This window comes from Adiantum capillus-veneris, chromosome 26, assembly GCF_014529385.1.
Source record: "Adiantum capillus-veneris isolate H3 chromosome 26, ASM1452938v2, whole genome shotgun sequence".
In the NCBI taxonomy this organism is placed as follows: domain Eukaryota; kingdom Viridiplantae; phylum Streptophyta; class Polypodiopsida; order Polypodiales; family Pteridaceae; genus Adiantum; species Adiantum capillus-veneris.
This window is the reverse complement of record NC_140956.1, coordinates 107769618-107786701: the sequence shown is the minus strand read 5'-3', so window position 1 is coordinate 107786701 and position 17084 is coordinate 107769618. Positions and strand designations below refer to the sequence as shown.

At 42.3% G+C, this 17084-nt stretch overlaps 1 pseudogene; it reads right to left on the bottom strand.

Annotated features, from left to right (window-relative positions):
• Positions 1-659: 659 nt before the first annotated feature.
• Positions 660-5351, bottom strand: LOC147423966 (uncharacterized; annotated as a pseudogene).
• Between the last annotated feature and the right edge of the window lie 11733 nt (positions 5352-17084).

Sequence of the window (17084 nt, the reverse complement as noted above, 5' to 3'; positions counted from 1 at the left end):
CACTGACGTAGACCAGTCTAGAGAATCATACTTTAGCAGTACATTAAACTGATTTGTACAAGAGAGATAATACTTCTACAATAACCTCATTCGAGTTTCTATAATTTGAGATATGTTGATGCCATGCTCCTTCAAAAATCAGGTGACTACTCAGTTGGAGTTGTGGAATGAAAGGAAGCCTGGCACATATGCCAAGCAAGTATTATATGTGTTTTCCCCAAGCCTCTGAACGAGGGTTGCTCCTTTGCATCTAGCCAAGCTTGGTACCAAGCTAATCAAACTGTCCAAGGATCAAGCTGCTTACTTCAATGTTGATGTGGAAGGCCCTTACAAGCAATGTCACTACCATTATTGAGACAGACATACTTGATCTGATTAGAGTAGGGCAAGCTTAAACTTGAACAGATTCAAGCCGCACCTGGCTTGCAACACTTGTGTGAGGCTTTAGGATTGCAGAGATAGAGCACAAAGGTTGAGCAAAGAGAAGAGTTGGAGGTTGAGGAGGTTGGTGAACATTAACTACAGAAAGAACCAACCTTCACCATAAAACCCTGGCTTAGCATAATTCTATTGAACTGCAAGTACCCAGAAGTGAAAGAGAATGAAAGCAGGACACGTAAAAAGAGTAAGAGCATCACCCCAACACTAGTCAAAGATCATTACGATGAGCAAGGGGCCAGGAGGGTTGCAACCACATGCAAAGAGGAAAAACCCCACATTGCAGATGCTCCATGATTTGCTGCAAGAACCGAAACATAGTATGAGCGCTCAATCGCAAAGTTATGGGAATCCTAACTTACCAACTTACCCTTGAATGCAATCCCTCTGCCAAATGAAAATAGGACACGTGATGAGACCCATACATGAACAATGAAGGGAACATGGGATTTATTTTCTTCACTGCCTTGGGTTGTGCCTGTGTGTTGCCACTGCTGCTACTTGCTTGCCTGCCCTGCTCGTCTCTCTGTAGACAAATGGTCTCGCTGCGTAGTTCCGAAACGTTGACTGCTCTTGTTTCAAACTACACTTGTGCCTGGCTGCGTTCATCATGTACATTTTCTTGTGAGCTCACTGCTGCTATTTCAATGGTACATGGAAACGTTGGCCTCGATGCCCCCTTTAATGCCTGCACACAAGCAAGTTTTGGAATCGAGCTGCAGTTTGATCGCCAACATTTCCTCCACCTTTACACCCTCACAAAACAGAGGAGGGGGACCTTTCTCGCAGTGACGGTCCCTCCCTATGACTCCCGCCTCTGCTATACAAATGTCGCCTCTAGACTTGGGAGAGGCAACAAAAGTCCTATAAAAAACTCACTCACACACACACACACACAGAACGCACAAAGCCTTTTCTTTCCAAAGGGAGATTTGTGCAAGAGGAAGACTCATGCTGGCTCATGGCATTTCTTATCGAGGCAACCCTCCCTTTGAAAGAAACGTGCTTCTATACTGCAATTCATTCTCTGTAGAGTTGGTTCTCAGTTGGTTGTGCACACGGCACAGGGGGGCGAGAGAGTGTGTGTCTCGTTGCATGCACAGATGTTTTCAGACTTCAGCTTGAAGTTTCAGATTTTATTTTGCGGATCTTTATTGATGCTGTTCCCATTTTCTTTTCAAAAATGGCTATCACCTACCCTATTACCACCTACCTTCCTCCCTCCAGTTGGCCGACACTAGCAAGAAGCAACTAGCCTTTCAAGTTTCTATGCCAACACCTAATAACTACCATAGGTGACTCCCAAAAATGAGCATTGACTTCATATTTCAAAACTCATGCCAAGTTCCAACACCTAATAACTGCAGACGCGACTCCCAAAATAAGCATTCACTTCATATTCCAAAATTCAAGACATGTTCATCATTAGATTTACACACTCTTCATTTAAACGAGTGCCCACTATCTTATTTCAACCAATGAGCATTTTTGGCCTATCAAAAAATGCTTGAAAATACAACTCAACTTTTTTTCTATTTTAGTCAGCAAAAAGAGAAGACATCACTATAGCCTTTGCCCTTTGGGCAGGCCAAAAAGAGTTTTGTGGTGGATTAGGATGGGAAGCAATAGCGCCCGATGCTATTGCTAAAGAAGGCCTTTTTTTAAGTGGGAAAGAGAAGAAAAGAAGAGGGACATCGGGCTTTGGAAAAGAAAAGGGTTTTTTTCTTCTTGCTAGGAGGAGTTTTTTTGTGTGCTCGGTGATCGAAGCCAACACACGATGATGAAGCATCGTTTGTGAAGGAACTTAAAAGAGCGAGGCTTTGCAGAAGAAGGAGCCAACAAGGTTTGCCAAAAGGAGGAGTTGCTACACGGGCCTGAAGCCAACGGGGGATTTTCTTTCAAAGTGTGTGTCGATGGAGTTGAGTTGTGAGGGGGGGGGTGTGCCCCTCTGTACAAATTGGTGATTGCTATGGTTCGGCCTAGAGCAGAGTGTGTGGATCCTGTACATGGTATTTTCCTTTGAAGGAGAAGCTGTATTGCCGGTTTTTGGCATCGTATCTCTCCCCTTCCCCCCTTTCTTCTGTGCTCATCTCCAAGGTGTGTGGTGTCGGTGTGTGTGAGCGTGTGCACCCCCGAGCCCCCTGTGTGTGTGTGTGTGTGTGTGTGTGTGTGTGTGTGTGTGTGTGTGTGTGTGTGTGTGTGTGTGTGTGTGTGTGTGTGTGTGTGTGTGTGTGTGTGTGTGTGTGTGTGTGTGTGTGTGTGTGTGTGTGTGTGTGTGTGTGTGTGTGAGAGAGAGAGAGAGAGAGAGAGAGGTGTTGAGTTCTAGAAGAGTTGGAAGCATAAAAGATCGGTGTGATCATTGTCTCACAATTATTCAAAGCATGTGTGCATCGGGCGAAGTGAAGGCGAGGCCCTGCTAGTGTGAATCGTCTTTTTTGAAGGTGTTTTCGAGAGGACAGGTGTGTTGTGAATACCCTGAGCTATATAGGGACCATTACGTGTGTGTGGGGTGTGTTCCCCATTCCCCCTCTCCAACGTCCTCAACGAGGGCTTGGTTAGTTATGAACTTTGATTGGAGACTTTAGCTCATCCCAGTATTCTTTAAAGAACTCAGTCGTCATCCTGTCCCACCTAGGGGATCTCTCTTTACCCAAGGCTTGTAGCGCAAGCAAGCATTCCTCCTTTGTAAACTCCCTTTCTAGGAGGTTGGCGTTGGAGATTGAGATCATTTTTTTAACACTTCCAAGGAGATTAGTTTTGGCTTCATCCACTTTTGGGGACCGGGCTTCAAGCTGTTTGATGATCTATTGTAGGCGATCAAGCATCATATGTGCCATTTTATCGGGGTCCTTCACCTCGAGTTAACTATGCCCCGATTTCTCTCTACTTTGAGGGCTCTAAAGAAGTGCGTTTGGTTAGCTTCCTCCGGCTTGAGATAGGTTTCTCTGGACAGAATTCTAGCCTTCCTCACCTCCTCCATTTGGAAGTCGATCAAGTCTCCCTTGACCTCCAACCACCTTCTACGCTCCTCTTATGAGGCAGATCCTTCTTGTTTTTCTGGAGTTTAAGAGCTAAAAATATTTGGAGAGCGGCTTCAGTTTCCCCTCACGACACTTATTCATTTTAGGGCCTACAATTTTGATTGCTTTCTAAATATTCTTAGCAAAAGTATCCCAAGCCCTAGGACTAGTCTCAAGCACATCTTTATGGAGGTTGCTTATAGCTTTCAAGGCCAGTCTTTTGAATAGAGGGCCTTTGAACTGGTCAGCCCCTGTCGCAAGCAGCTTCTTTAGACCCTTGTGGACAATGATCTTCTTCTTTGGCTTTTTAAATTTTATGCTTAGACGTAAGTGATCTAATAGGCACTAGAAGGATACCACCTTCATGTCAAGCAATGAAGGTAACCAATTTGCATGATGTAAGCCATAGCAGCGATGTAGCTGAGATGCCATGCCATTGTACTGCAAAGTAGTGTACATAATCCTGGAATGTTATTCCATGGCCATACCTCTCACATGGCTAGATACATGTGGGCTCTCTTGGGCTCTTAGGGATGCACGATACTACACTCTACTTCTCCATAGTATTCTCCTGCTTTGCCTAACTTCTTTGTTACCCACCCTGGCCTCTTTCTCCCCACTTGCTCTAGTCTCATCCTTTTTCTCTATATGTTTCTTACTCTTCTCCATAGTTGCTTCCCCACCACAAACTTGGTTTCCATCCCCATAACAACATCTTGCATTTCAGGATTAGTGCTAACTTTAGCCTTCATGGGACAATCCTTGGCAAAGTGATCTAATTTGTTACACTCAAAGCATGCCCCAAAGTGGGTTCCAAAATTGAGAGAGATTGTTAGAAGCCCAGGTCTCACATTGATCACCATGCTCTTCGGTGGTGTCCTAGCGACATTCCAACCTATGCACACCCGGTTGGAGGTCCTACGAGACCCCTCTTGTTAGGGATAAACAATGGGGTTCCCAATTGACTGGCTAGCATCCTGATGTTATCCTAGAGCCAACAAGGCAAACCCACAAACTCAACCCAGACAGGGTCAATCCCTTGGAGAGACTCCGCCAAGTAAAAGAGTCCCATCATACATTTGTTCTGTTAAAACTAAGGGTTCCTTTCTCCATGTACTTTGATACATAAGAGTTCTCCTTGAATCTTACTGAGCAAAAGCCCTTTGCAAGGTAATTCGTATTTTTGATAGCCCCCCCATGCCCAAGAACTTGTGGTCCATGAATTCATTGAATCAACTCATATTTGTTTGGGACTCGCCCACTAAATCCAAATATAAGCATGAGCCTAGCTTGTGTAGCAAGCTGCTTCTTAACTAGTGTTGGTACGATTGCAACATTGATAGCCTCAGATACCTCTACCTAATGTGGGAGAGATTTCTTAAGCGCACTGCAGGCACGATCCGCTAGCTCTTCTTCAAACACCTCACTGCATTTGGCATGTGAGCTAGATGTTTTGTTACCATTTGATCCTATCTCCATTTGTCTGATTACCTCTTTCAACTCATGCTTGAGACGAACTTTTTTTTTCTTCTGTGTTTCATGTCTCCCCTCACTTGGCACCTAAGCTGTTTTGACTTGAGCAGAGCTCTTTGAGCAGGGACCCTTCAGTATACTGGCGAATAAAATGCCTGGTTTAAGAGTCGAGGTTCCAGATGTTTCTTTACTTGCATTTGTACATATCGTCCCTTGAGGCACACCTGCTTTCAAGGTCTTCACGTTGAACTTGAAGCTTTGAGCTTTTTCTTTGTCTTTTCCACAGTGAGAGTTCTCAATTGACAAGGTTTTGACTTCACCTTGACCCCTTGTCCAAGCTTCACCCCTCATTGAGGTTCCCTGCTCAGGGTTTGGATTGCCACATAAAGGAGGTGAGAACGACCTTGCACCCTCGTCCATTAGCACATCTTCCTTCCATAGTAGCTTTTTTTAGGACATTTTGATGTCCTCCACCATGGGGACGATCCCAAGCTCCATGCTAAGATTCTTAAAGGGAGCAATGAACAACGCTTCAAATGCTCAAACTAACCCGCTGACTAGTTCACGGAGATAGTCCAAGAAACCAAGGTAATGATCATTGCCATTGGAAAACAAAGGAACTCTGAGGAATGGAACATGAACATGGGTGGTGCAATGACGGATTCTCATAGGCGAAAGTGTAGGCATCCACTATCATGGGGTGGCTCCCCCTTGAGTTGACGTATGTATGATCCGTGGAAGATGTTATGGCTCGTCACGAGCATGACATGAATCTGTAATTGTTTTGGATCTATCAATATAATATACTCAACATTGTGAGTTTTTTCACACAAAAAAAAAAGATCCTACTCTAGAGGTTGATTTTCACACCGACGACCTACACCAAGTGAGCCTCACAAACACATTATCCCTCTCTCGCCACTTAAGCTTTTTTTTTTTTTTTAATCTCGCTACTTGCTCCCCCCTTGTCTACCTCCTCCACTCCCGCACCCTCCCACTCTAGTCCTTCCACTGCACTAGTTAAGTGTTGATGGCTGTTTTCAAACTGAAGTGCTAACGGCAATTTTCAACCATCCTTGACCATGCATCACCATCCTCTACTCAACGTGATCATCTAATTGGAGTTCCAAAGCTGAGTCCTTTTTATGTAGACTGCATGAGGAGAATCTTTGTTGATTCTCCTCTTATTTTTATTTTTAAAAATTGCATCACATTCTCTCTCTCTCTCTCTCTCTCTCTCTCTCTCTCTCTCTCTCTCTCTCTCTCTCTCTCTCTCTCTCTCTCTCTCTCTCTCTCTCTCTCTCCCCAAGCAGCAACCATAGGTCTCCTCCCTCTCTCTCATCTTAGCGTACCTCCTGCAAGTGCGAGGGGCATCCGTGGGATGGAGGATCAACTTCGCCTTCCACACCTACTCTGACCAAGTTACAGAGAGATCCTATGCATTATTTTAGAGCTCAACGACGAGCAGCTAGACTCTATCTAAAAAGGTCTTAAAGCCGTAGTTGATAGCAACTTTGACCTTAGGGCATTGGACATTAGTCCAAGTGTTTCTACTCAGCACCATGAAGGAAACAACTAGACTCATGAAAAAAAGCGTATTAAGCTCATTGAGGGTAGATCACACCCTTAAACCTCTTTCCCCTTCGTAAATCATGCTTTTGTCCTGACAACCCCAAGCAAACATGAGCGATTCCAGAAGCTTCAAGCCGGTCTCACCAAGTCGCTCAAGGAAAATTGAGACAATAGCAAACTTTGCATCAAAAAAGCCGAGGTCGTCAAGATGAAGATCAACGAACAAGCCAAGGATGTGATTGCATGCATCTCATCGACAGTGAAGAAGTGTGTATCCTTGGAGCTTCGAGAGCAACACCTTTGACAACAAAACCCACTCAAGGTCTGTATTAAAGTGTCTCCCCTCAACACTCAACACGAGTGACAAGTTCTACAAGTCCATTATGATCATGAAGCATACTCTTCACAAATAAGACTCAACGCCAACAACATGGTGTCAATTGCAAGTGGCCATGTTGTTCTTCATTTCAAGAATAGTGAAGACTAGCTTCATTTGCTTCAACAATCCCATCTCCTCAAGGATGCCAAGGTACAGATTGTGAAGAGCTCCCACCCACCCACCCACCCACCCACCTGCTTTTTATTTCCTTAAGGTTTCTTCATCAAGCCCCCCTGTGCCACTCGATCTTGTAGGCTCTCGGGCCCTCCCTGCTCTATTATAAAGCACTAGTAAAACAGCGTCGCCTTCGGCGGTGGCATGGCCCCTCTTTACCCCCTTATCGACGAGGCGCACTCGCCACCAACTTACTCCTAAAAGCCTCCCAAATTGGATTTTGCTACTCTGTAGAGATTTACAGCTCCCAGAAAGCTACACCTATAACTAATCTCCCCACAGAGAGAGAGAGAGAGAGAGAGAGGGAGGTATACGCACTGCCACTAGCCAGCTCTCAGCAAGCTTTCTTTGCGGCTTGTTAGCGCCATGGCTACCCTTCGTAAGCTCAACGTTCTACATTGCCTCCTAGCCACCCAGTTCGTCTTGGCACCTAATATGGTGGCTCTCGTGCCTGTAGCCAAGGCCGCAAGCTTGTCCTATTTCTAGCACCTTGAGCTCCCCCACACCAGCATACCAGATGTCCTCCAGAAGCTGGTTGCCCCCTTTCTAGCCTGCCGCATGCACCATTACGTTATTTAGCTCAAAGCAGGTCCTCTACAGGCATCCAAAGTGGGCTTCTCTCTGTATATATACCTCTCCGACTCTTGATACCCACCTTTTAAAACTCTAGTAGTCTCACGTCTGCAATAAGCAAGATAGTGCTTCTCTCTCTCTCTCTCTCTCTCTCTCTCTCTCTCTCTCTCTCTCTCTCTCTCTCTCTCTCTCTCTCTCTCTCTCTCTCTCTCTCTCTCTCTCTCTCTCTCTCTCTCTCTCTCTCTCTCTCTCTCTCTCTCTCTCTCGGGCCGCGTCGATAGCTGCGTCGATAACACGTTTTTTTGTTGTAGTGAAAGTCTTAGAGGCCAGATCTGAGGTTAAAAGTTACAACTGAGTGTACCCTTATGATCTGCAGCATTTAGGAAGCATCTAGGCAAAATTTCATCAAATTTGGATCACTTTTGGGCTTGCAAAGACCACAAGACGCAAAATATTGTATTGGCCATAACTTGCTCAAAAAGTGTCAAAATTCAATTCCGAAACTTGCTGTGAGTTGCCAGTATAGTGAGGAACCTTTGGAGTGAAACTCACTTCATTTTGACCAATTAGACTTCCATACGCGTATGATGTCTAAAGGACACTTTTAGGAACCAAAATTGAAATCTGAGTTGACCAAGTTGTTAAGCATCACAAGACAACCTCACAGACCAAATTTTTTTAAAATCTGAGCACATAGACTTTATACGCATATAAAGTCTCAATGCCTGAAAGTCAATTCCAATTTTGACCACACAGAGGGTTGGGAAATGATGTATTAAGCTTGCTTGTAAAATTTCATCTCATTCGGACACATACTTTTGCACTTAAAGAGATATTTGCAGATACAAGCAGGCCCAAGGTGAAAAAGTGGTAATTTTGAGCAATTTTGACATCCAAAATTTGTTGTGATCACATATTCGTGTTGTATGCATCAAGGAGTACCTTGGGTAGAAATCTAAATGAATTTTGGGCAAGTAGACTTTATACACGTATGATGTCTCATAGGCCAGATTTGGATCAAAACAGACATTTGAGCATACCTCAGTGTCCTAGAGCATAAAAGAAGTCCCTAGCCAAAATTTCATAAAATTTGGAGCTCATTTGGGCTTGCAAAGAGAAAAAGACAGAAAACTGCAGATTCATGCTTGTATTGGTCTTAACTTCCTCAAAAAATGTGCAAATTGAATTCTGAAACTTGCTGAGAGTTGCTTGAGTGATAAGGAATCAGTGGAACAAAAGTCACCTCATTCTGCCACAAAAGATATTATACGTGTATAATGTCTCAAGTGTCAAAATAAAGGTCAAAGCCATAAACTGAGCATACCAGTGGGTAGAGGACATCAAGGAGAGCTCACATACCAAATTGTCAAAATTTGAGTACATAGACTTTATACGCGTATGATGTCTCTAGCCCTAATTTGGAGGTGAAAACTGACATTGAGCTTCTAGAAGTGCTAAGCACTAGAAAGTAGGTCTAGTGATCAAGTTTCAACAAATTTGGGTCACATTTGGTTAAGATACAAGCAAAAATCCTTGGTCCTGAAACTATTTTGAGTGTTGTTTCAAGTGTAGTTCACCAAAACTACTCTTTTAATAGACAACTCCAAATTGAGTCAGGTATAGCCAGGAGAAAAGCTGAATTTTCTCCTAAATTTAGGTTTTAGAGCTGAATTTTCCCAGGTTTCCTAAATCCAAACTTTTAGGATACCCCAAAACCAGTATCCAGAGACCAAAAGAGTCACAAATTCTAAACTTTTGAGAGACTTGATCGAGGGCAAAAAGGAATAAGTTTCGCTAAGCAAAGGTGCTTATTAAGGACTATCTTGAGAGTATTGAGTGGGCCTGACATTAAGAAAGCTAAAATCATTAGTATGAAAAGGAATTCTACCAATCCTTTGGTAGATATGACAAGAGGTATGCCAAGCCATGCTAGAAGTGTTGAAATGCCAATCTATCCACATTTTGACACAAACCCACACAATGCACTAGAAAGAGGTGGATATTTGGTCAATGAAGGATCACAGATACCTCCACCAAACATGAGAATTCCAAAATAGGAGCCACCTGGATTCCTTTCTAGAGCGATAACGAGGGATTAAATGATCACAAAGATGGCAGACATGCCTCCTCAAGTGAATCTGCATAATGGACCATGGTTGTACCCAGATGCATCCATAGAGCATGACTTTTATAGAGGTGGAATTACGGTCACAATAGGACCATATGTACCATCACCACCCCCTATAACTTACTCCTATCCAAACCAGAGCAAAACCTTGAGAAGATATGATACTGAGAGTGACACATCTACTCAGAGAAGTGATTCACCAAGAACCCAACCCACATTAAAGCAAGAGATATCTAGTGAGCAATTGAAGCTTATAGAAGTATTAGCTCAGAGACTTGATCCTCTAGTCAAATCTGACCTCCAAGAACCTCTATGGTGTGAGATTGAGAGAAAATGGACAAACCATATAAGAGAAGAGTGTTACTATAGCATGGAATATGCTAGGGAGAGGTACATGTACAACATGTTCCAGTAGCACCTACTCCACCTAGATACGCTATGGGAAATGTGCCAGGACCAGTAGGAGTCTCAAGGCCACATCTTGTCTTAGGACAACAACCTCTATTACCAGGTGCTAGATTGCCTATAGACATGAGATATACACAGATGATGGAACCATTCATCTGCGAACCATCCAACAAACAAGCACTAGTACTAGCTACAATGTATTATAACAATTTAAGTGGGTACTGCCCTTTGAAGCGACAAAAGAAGAGAGAAACACAGGGAGTGATGATACCTGTACAACCTCCACCTCTTGCGTTTCGACCTGAAGAAAGAAGGTACAAGATGGAAGAAGGACATTGTGGTTCATTGCTAATAGAGGCTTAGCTAGTTCAGAGCCTATTTATAGCCAAGAGAAATTGGAAGAAGAAGCTCCTCAACCAGAGATAGACTATCACAAAATCCATGACAACCACATGGTCAAACAATGTCCTCATGCGGACATCACACAAGTAAATGCCTATTGTCTTGACTGTGGTGTCATTCACTTGATCCCCAACTGTCAAAAAAATCCAAACTGAGTCAGAAAGATTACAACGAATGTCTCAGGAATCGTTCAGCTACCTAGTAGCTCAAAAAATGACAACGTCGTACCAGTTCAAGTGGTTACGAGAGCGCAAGCTCAAAAAGAAGTTGGGATCCTTGAGACAGAGAAAACGAAAACTGACACGAGTCAAGAGACGGGTGAGCCAAAAATCGAGGCACCTAGTCAAAAAGCCAAGAGCAAATGGAATAGCTGGAAAGCTAGAAAGGCTAGGATGAAATCACGTAGGGAACGAGAGCAAAAATCCCTGGAGCTGAGAAGCTTACCCAAGCTGAAGAGAAGATAAGACAACATGAGGAAAGGGTTGCATCTTCTCTTGCAGAGGCGACTCAACCTCCAAAAGAACCATCAACGGAAAGTGAGCCAAGAAGTGCTAGTTCTCGGGAGGATCAGTCTTGGTTGAGAAGGTTAATGAGCCACTAGATGCCCTCCTAAAATCCTATGAAACACGGCTACAAAACACCAAACCCAAGAACAGAGGTGGATGACATATCCATATGCGGAACTAGAAAAGGACAGGCTTGAAATGTGCAAGAAAATGATTCAAAAAGCCCAACCTTTACTAGAACCACAAGCTGGAAAACCTGAGGGTGTGATCCCTGTCCCACCTACACCAATAATCCCACCAAACCAGGAACAAAAAGAGCCAGATTTCGAGCACGGACAGAAGCTCAAGAACTCATCATTAGAGCCAAGGATAGTGTTGAATACCACGGATGACTCTTTCGAGGGATATCACGTAGCTATACCTGACAGTTGTAAAGAAATAGGTGGTCTTGATGAGTTGTGGAAACAAGTCAGAGAGGCCAATGAAGCAAGTGGGCTAAGTATACGAGTAAACCAAACGGGTGATGGAAGAGGAGTGTCTCTTCCACCAATAGAGGAATTTGAGGCTGGATCTCAAATGAATCTAGAAATGGAATCATATTGGGGAGACAAAGGATCTATACAGCTATTGACAGTCAACCCCATTTGCTAAGAACACTACCATCCTATACGGGACAGTACAAGGCCAAGTCAGAGGTTATTGCAGTCCCATCACAAAGACTGTCTCCCAATAAGGTCATCAATTCAAAAGGGTTGATAGACATTCTATGAACACTAGTCAACTGTATGATAACGTTAGCGAAGTTGCTCCCAATATGACCAAACATGTGGGCTACTGTGGGAAAATGCCTAGAGAAATTTGGAGTTAAAAAACTAATGACTCAAATTGAGGAAGGGATCAAAGAGTTGGAAATGCCTCAGCTAATTACTAGACCAGTGCTGTTAAACAAGGTTGGAGAGTATTATGAGGGAGAAAAGGGGAACACCACTCTTTCTGTGGAATTCAATGGTGTAAAGACCATGGCAATCCTTGACAGTGGAACGAGTGTTTCCATCGCAACAAAAGAGGTCTCAAAAAAAAGGGAAAAACCAGCAGTGAGGGCTACAAGGATGAAATTTTAGCTTGCAGACGGACACATGGAAAGGCCCATAGGACAGCTAGAAAAAGTAGTTATTACTTCTTGTGGAATGGAATATGAGCAAACCTTTGCTACTGTTGACTTTGGCAAGAAGAACAACTATGATATCATTGTAGGAAGACCATTCATGCGACAATTGAAAATGGTCCAAGACTGGGGATATAACCACATCTACCTGGGACATATAGAAACCACAACAAGGATAAATTTGAAGGACCACAGTTATAGGAATGTGATGCGAACACCTATGGAGGAGTTTGATTCCGCTACTAAAGAAGGATTAGAACTTCCAACATGGTTGGGTAAGCCTAAAGAACTGTGGATGTTGGAGCTTTGCAATGCATAAGTTTAAAGCAAGAGGAAGGCATCCTAGAAAGAGCAATTGAAGGTAAAAATTACATCTCAGAACCCTTTCATGAGGAAGAATTAGAGCCACTTGAATGGGAACACATCTTGGCGACTCTAGATGTGTGCACTATTCAAGACGATCCAACAACAAATTTTGTGATGAAGATGGCTATGATGTCGTTTCTTATTTTGTAGTAAGTGTAATCCAGGAAAACAAAGAAGAAGAAGAAGACGAGTTCTAAGACTCAGTAGAACACTTGGATCTTCAAGAAGATGCAAACAACGAAAACCCAATAGGTGACATGAAAAACACTTTAACAAATGCACGATTTTATGATTGTCCAGATCAAAGACCCAAGAACCAATGTCACCGTTACAAGAATAAAGTGCATCAGAAATGGATTCCAAAATCCTCGGTGGAAACACAACTATAACAAGCATTCTCATATGTGACTCCTATACATGAAGAAAAGACTCACCCAAGAAGAGCACAACCATGTCAATGAGCTACCAACACTCTAATCAAGTGGGTACCAAAGTCATCCCAGAATCAACAACTTAAGAGCAAGCAAATAGTAACTTTTCATAACCATCCAAACCACAAAGGGAAAGTGCTAGCATGCAACCTTGCTGAGGATAGCAGCGATAGTGATGATTCTTATGACATTCCTTATCAAAAACTCAAGTCATCACCATCACTAGTAGCTTCTGTAACAACCAAAGAAGGCCAAAAGAAAAGAACAACAAGTCAAAATCAAACAGTTTGACAAATCTGGATATCAAAGAGCCAAATTGGCCAAAAGCAGATATGGATCAAGAAGACAAAGATCTCTGATGAAAATCACAAGATCTAACACCAAAAGAAAAACAGTCAAAGCCTGCAAGAACATCTAAGAAAATCACAAAGTTGCAAGCTTTCACAACTCAGATTTGAATTCCAGAGAAGTTGACTTAAGCACAAAGAGGTCAGGTGTTCATTTGGATTCCGAAACACTCAAATTGTCAACTCCCAAAGTATCAACTCCCAAGGTCTGAATCTCATCCTCAACCAAGCGTACAAGAGCTGAAGCAAAGACCACTGAAGACTCACACAAAGACAAGGCGGATCCCAAAGAAGTCTCTTCAAGCACAAACGAAGCAGGGACAAGTATGGGTTCCCAAACGAGCAGCATCAACAAAACAGCCAGTATCACAAAGAAATGGGTCCCAAAGGGAACCAATAAACCTATTGTTACTGCACCGCCGCTTGAATTCTTTCAATTCCTTCTAAGGTTACAGTACAGTTAGAAGAGAACCCTCTCTGATGAATAATGCCAAATCAACAACCAACCACAAGGCTAAACTGGATTCAAAGAAGCATCAAACAGATAAGTTAGCCTTTCAAAAATCTCTACAACCTTCATTCAAGCAAATGACACAAGAGCTTCAACAAAAATCACATTGCTTCGAATAGGAAGCTTCGCCAGCAAATTGCTTATACCCACATCTTGCACAACAAAAATATTTTCCATGCATTTACTGTGTATGCATAATAGGGCTACATTACAAGGCCTGCATAGGCACAATTATTGATTGCCCAAGCACAACACATACCCTTAGTGATACCCTGTTGTCAAGGAGGACTCCAAATCGGAGGGGGAGAGACATTCTAAATGCGGACCTAGTATTATGAATATTAGAGGGCAATGTTTTGTGAGCTGTATTGAATTTTTGCATTTGATTGTGAGGAATTTTTGACCAAATTCAGAGTATATGCCCTTATAATAGCATTACAAGAGAAGTACAAGGACAAAATTCATATATGAGTCCCTAGGGACATTGTTCAGTGTACATAGCATTTAGATATCTATTAACTTGATTTAACTTTTTTGATTGAGTTGACTTTTGGTTTTATTTAGTCGTTTTTTGATATTTTCTTGAGAAAAACTGAAAAAAAATTCCATTATTTAGATGAAGAATAGACTGAAGAGATATCGAGCAGTACAAAGAGAAGAAGGTTCAAGAAAATGACGACACTTCACGACGTATGTCTCAAAAGCCATGTGCACAAAGCTATGAGGTCGGAGGTGAGAAAAGAATGCCGATCAGTCTTCAACAACAACATGAGGCCAAACATGATTGAGAATGGTCATCAAACTCCAGGTTGGCCTACAAGGACAGAGAAAGTTGGTGATGCGACTAAATGAAAGCACCCATCAAGTGTAGAGTTGACATCACACATTTCACATGACAACAAGGCCGTATACAGAAAGTAGATCTTTATACTATAAATCTTCTATCTTGTATGGGACTTAATGAAGCCTAACAAACAAAATGGACTAACATTTGACAAGAACAAAAGGGACAGAGATGACAGTTCAGTCATCTATCGTGATAGATGACTGCAAGAGCAACTAATGGTTAAGCCAAATTTTTGTCCTCATCATTGGTTCTACATGATTTGGCAGCCAGAAGGTGCCAGAGATACCCATCAGTCATTCTTAAGACTGACATCCAGAAAAGTGCCAAATACAAGCCCAAATCAAGCCAAACTTTTTCAAGAGGCTATGCATAGAGAGTACAAGCTAAGGGTTTCAAAAAAAAAAGTGTCTATTTCTTATCGAAAGATGCATTTTTTTCAAATTTGAAGCCATGATAGCCACCTACATACCTTGTACATCATGTATATGAATTTTGGGGACAAATAGACAATGCTAGCTCAAAAATAATAATCTATCACGAATGATGTCAGATAAAGCCCTTTTCAAAGCAAGTTACTAACTTAGGGAATTAACTAGGGTTTGTCAGGCTTTATTTAAGTCATGTATCAAGTAGAAGCAGTATAATGATTTACACAGAAAACTAAAGCTAACAAGGGCAAATGCGGCTTTGATCACCTTGATACAGGAACAAAGGAGTCACAATGAAGAAAAACAGACACATAAGTAATCAGAGGATCTCAAAAGATTGTCCTTGATGAGGCAAATCAAATGCTAGACATGGATTGTGAGCCTCAAGTCAAAAAAATTATCTCTCAGATTCGGCTTGACAGACAGACTTTGCATTGGAATGCAACTTGGCCTAAAGAAGCTGAAGGTTTACCCAGACAATTTCTACAAAATCCTTACAAAGTTGTCATTGGCTCACAAGATGTGAAAGCCAATCTCTCAATTCTATAGATTGTAGAAGTTGTTTCTGAAAACCACAAATATTGAGAATTGACAGATTCGTTGGAGCAAGTGATGGATGGAGCTTTCTCTATCGATGACGATAAGAGTCAAGTTCAGTGAAATCGGATTCTTTCTAGATTTAGAATCCGGCAATAGACTTATAATGACAGAAACAAATGTTGCATCTAGGCATGGTATGAAGGACATAAAGTTCGTCTTCAATTATGATTCTCCTAAATCATGTGAAGACTATGTACATCGGATTGGACGAACAAGACAAGCTCATGCAAAGGCTACAACCTTTACTTTCTTTACATCAGCAAAACAACAACAAAGACAACACCGACATCGACAACCAAGTCATGTCAGGGACGACATGAATGCAGAGGGGGGGAGTGTTGACGGTTGGGTCAATAGCACAAAATAACTCAACAAAGCCTTATTTTCTAAGAATTATGGAATGCTACAAATTATGGTCATAAACATCATTTGTAATAAGTAGGTAGTCTAGTTGTAGAAGCCGGGGTGCAATGGCACTTCTAGATTGTAAATACCAAGCCATTTAACCCCTCAAACTCTATTTTTGGTTAACTTAAGGGAGCCCTAATATATAAGGTACCTAGGTAACTTTTGTAAATAACTTTTATCATAATCATAAGTTTTAAGCTTCCATCAACTGTGTGTGAGAGAGGAAGAGAGAGAGCGTGAGTTTCATCTTAGCGCTACTCCCCGGTCGTTCATCATATTGTAGATCCGACTTCACCATTGTGCTAGCCTTGGCAAGAGCTATGCATCAACGCTAAGCATTCCTCGCGGAACAGAGCATACCCGCTCGCGCATCTACGAGCTACTCGTGGTCGTAAGTATATCAAACGATGTCTATTTTTTGCCTGCAAGTAGTCGTTAGAATCATAGCGATATAAGCTATACATAGGTACTCATAGATTTCAGTTTCGGGCACTTTTACAATTCGGCTCTGTCTTTATACGTGTTTTTCACAGATGAGTTTAGAGCTAGGATTTTGAGTGTAGAGGCTTAGGGACAGGTGTATCCTAGTGAGGGGATGGTGTTCCATAAGTTTCGTACAATTCTGGTATGGTTTAGTGAGTTTCCTCCCGTTTGTGTGTATGTGGGTAGTGGTGTAGTTGAGAGCAGTGAGACTCTAGATTGTGGTTTTGTTGGCCTTCCAGAGTGTTGTATGTGTAGGATGGTCTCAGCCTGGCAAGCTAAAGAGATTTCCTCCGTGTGCCTATCATGTCGTTTGTGTCCTCGATTGACGTTATGTTGATCTAGGTTGTGTTACATGCACTTTATGGGTGGTGTGATTTGCTCCCGCAACAAACAATAAGGTTGAGTTTACCTTGGGTGAAGTTTTT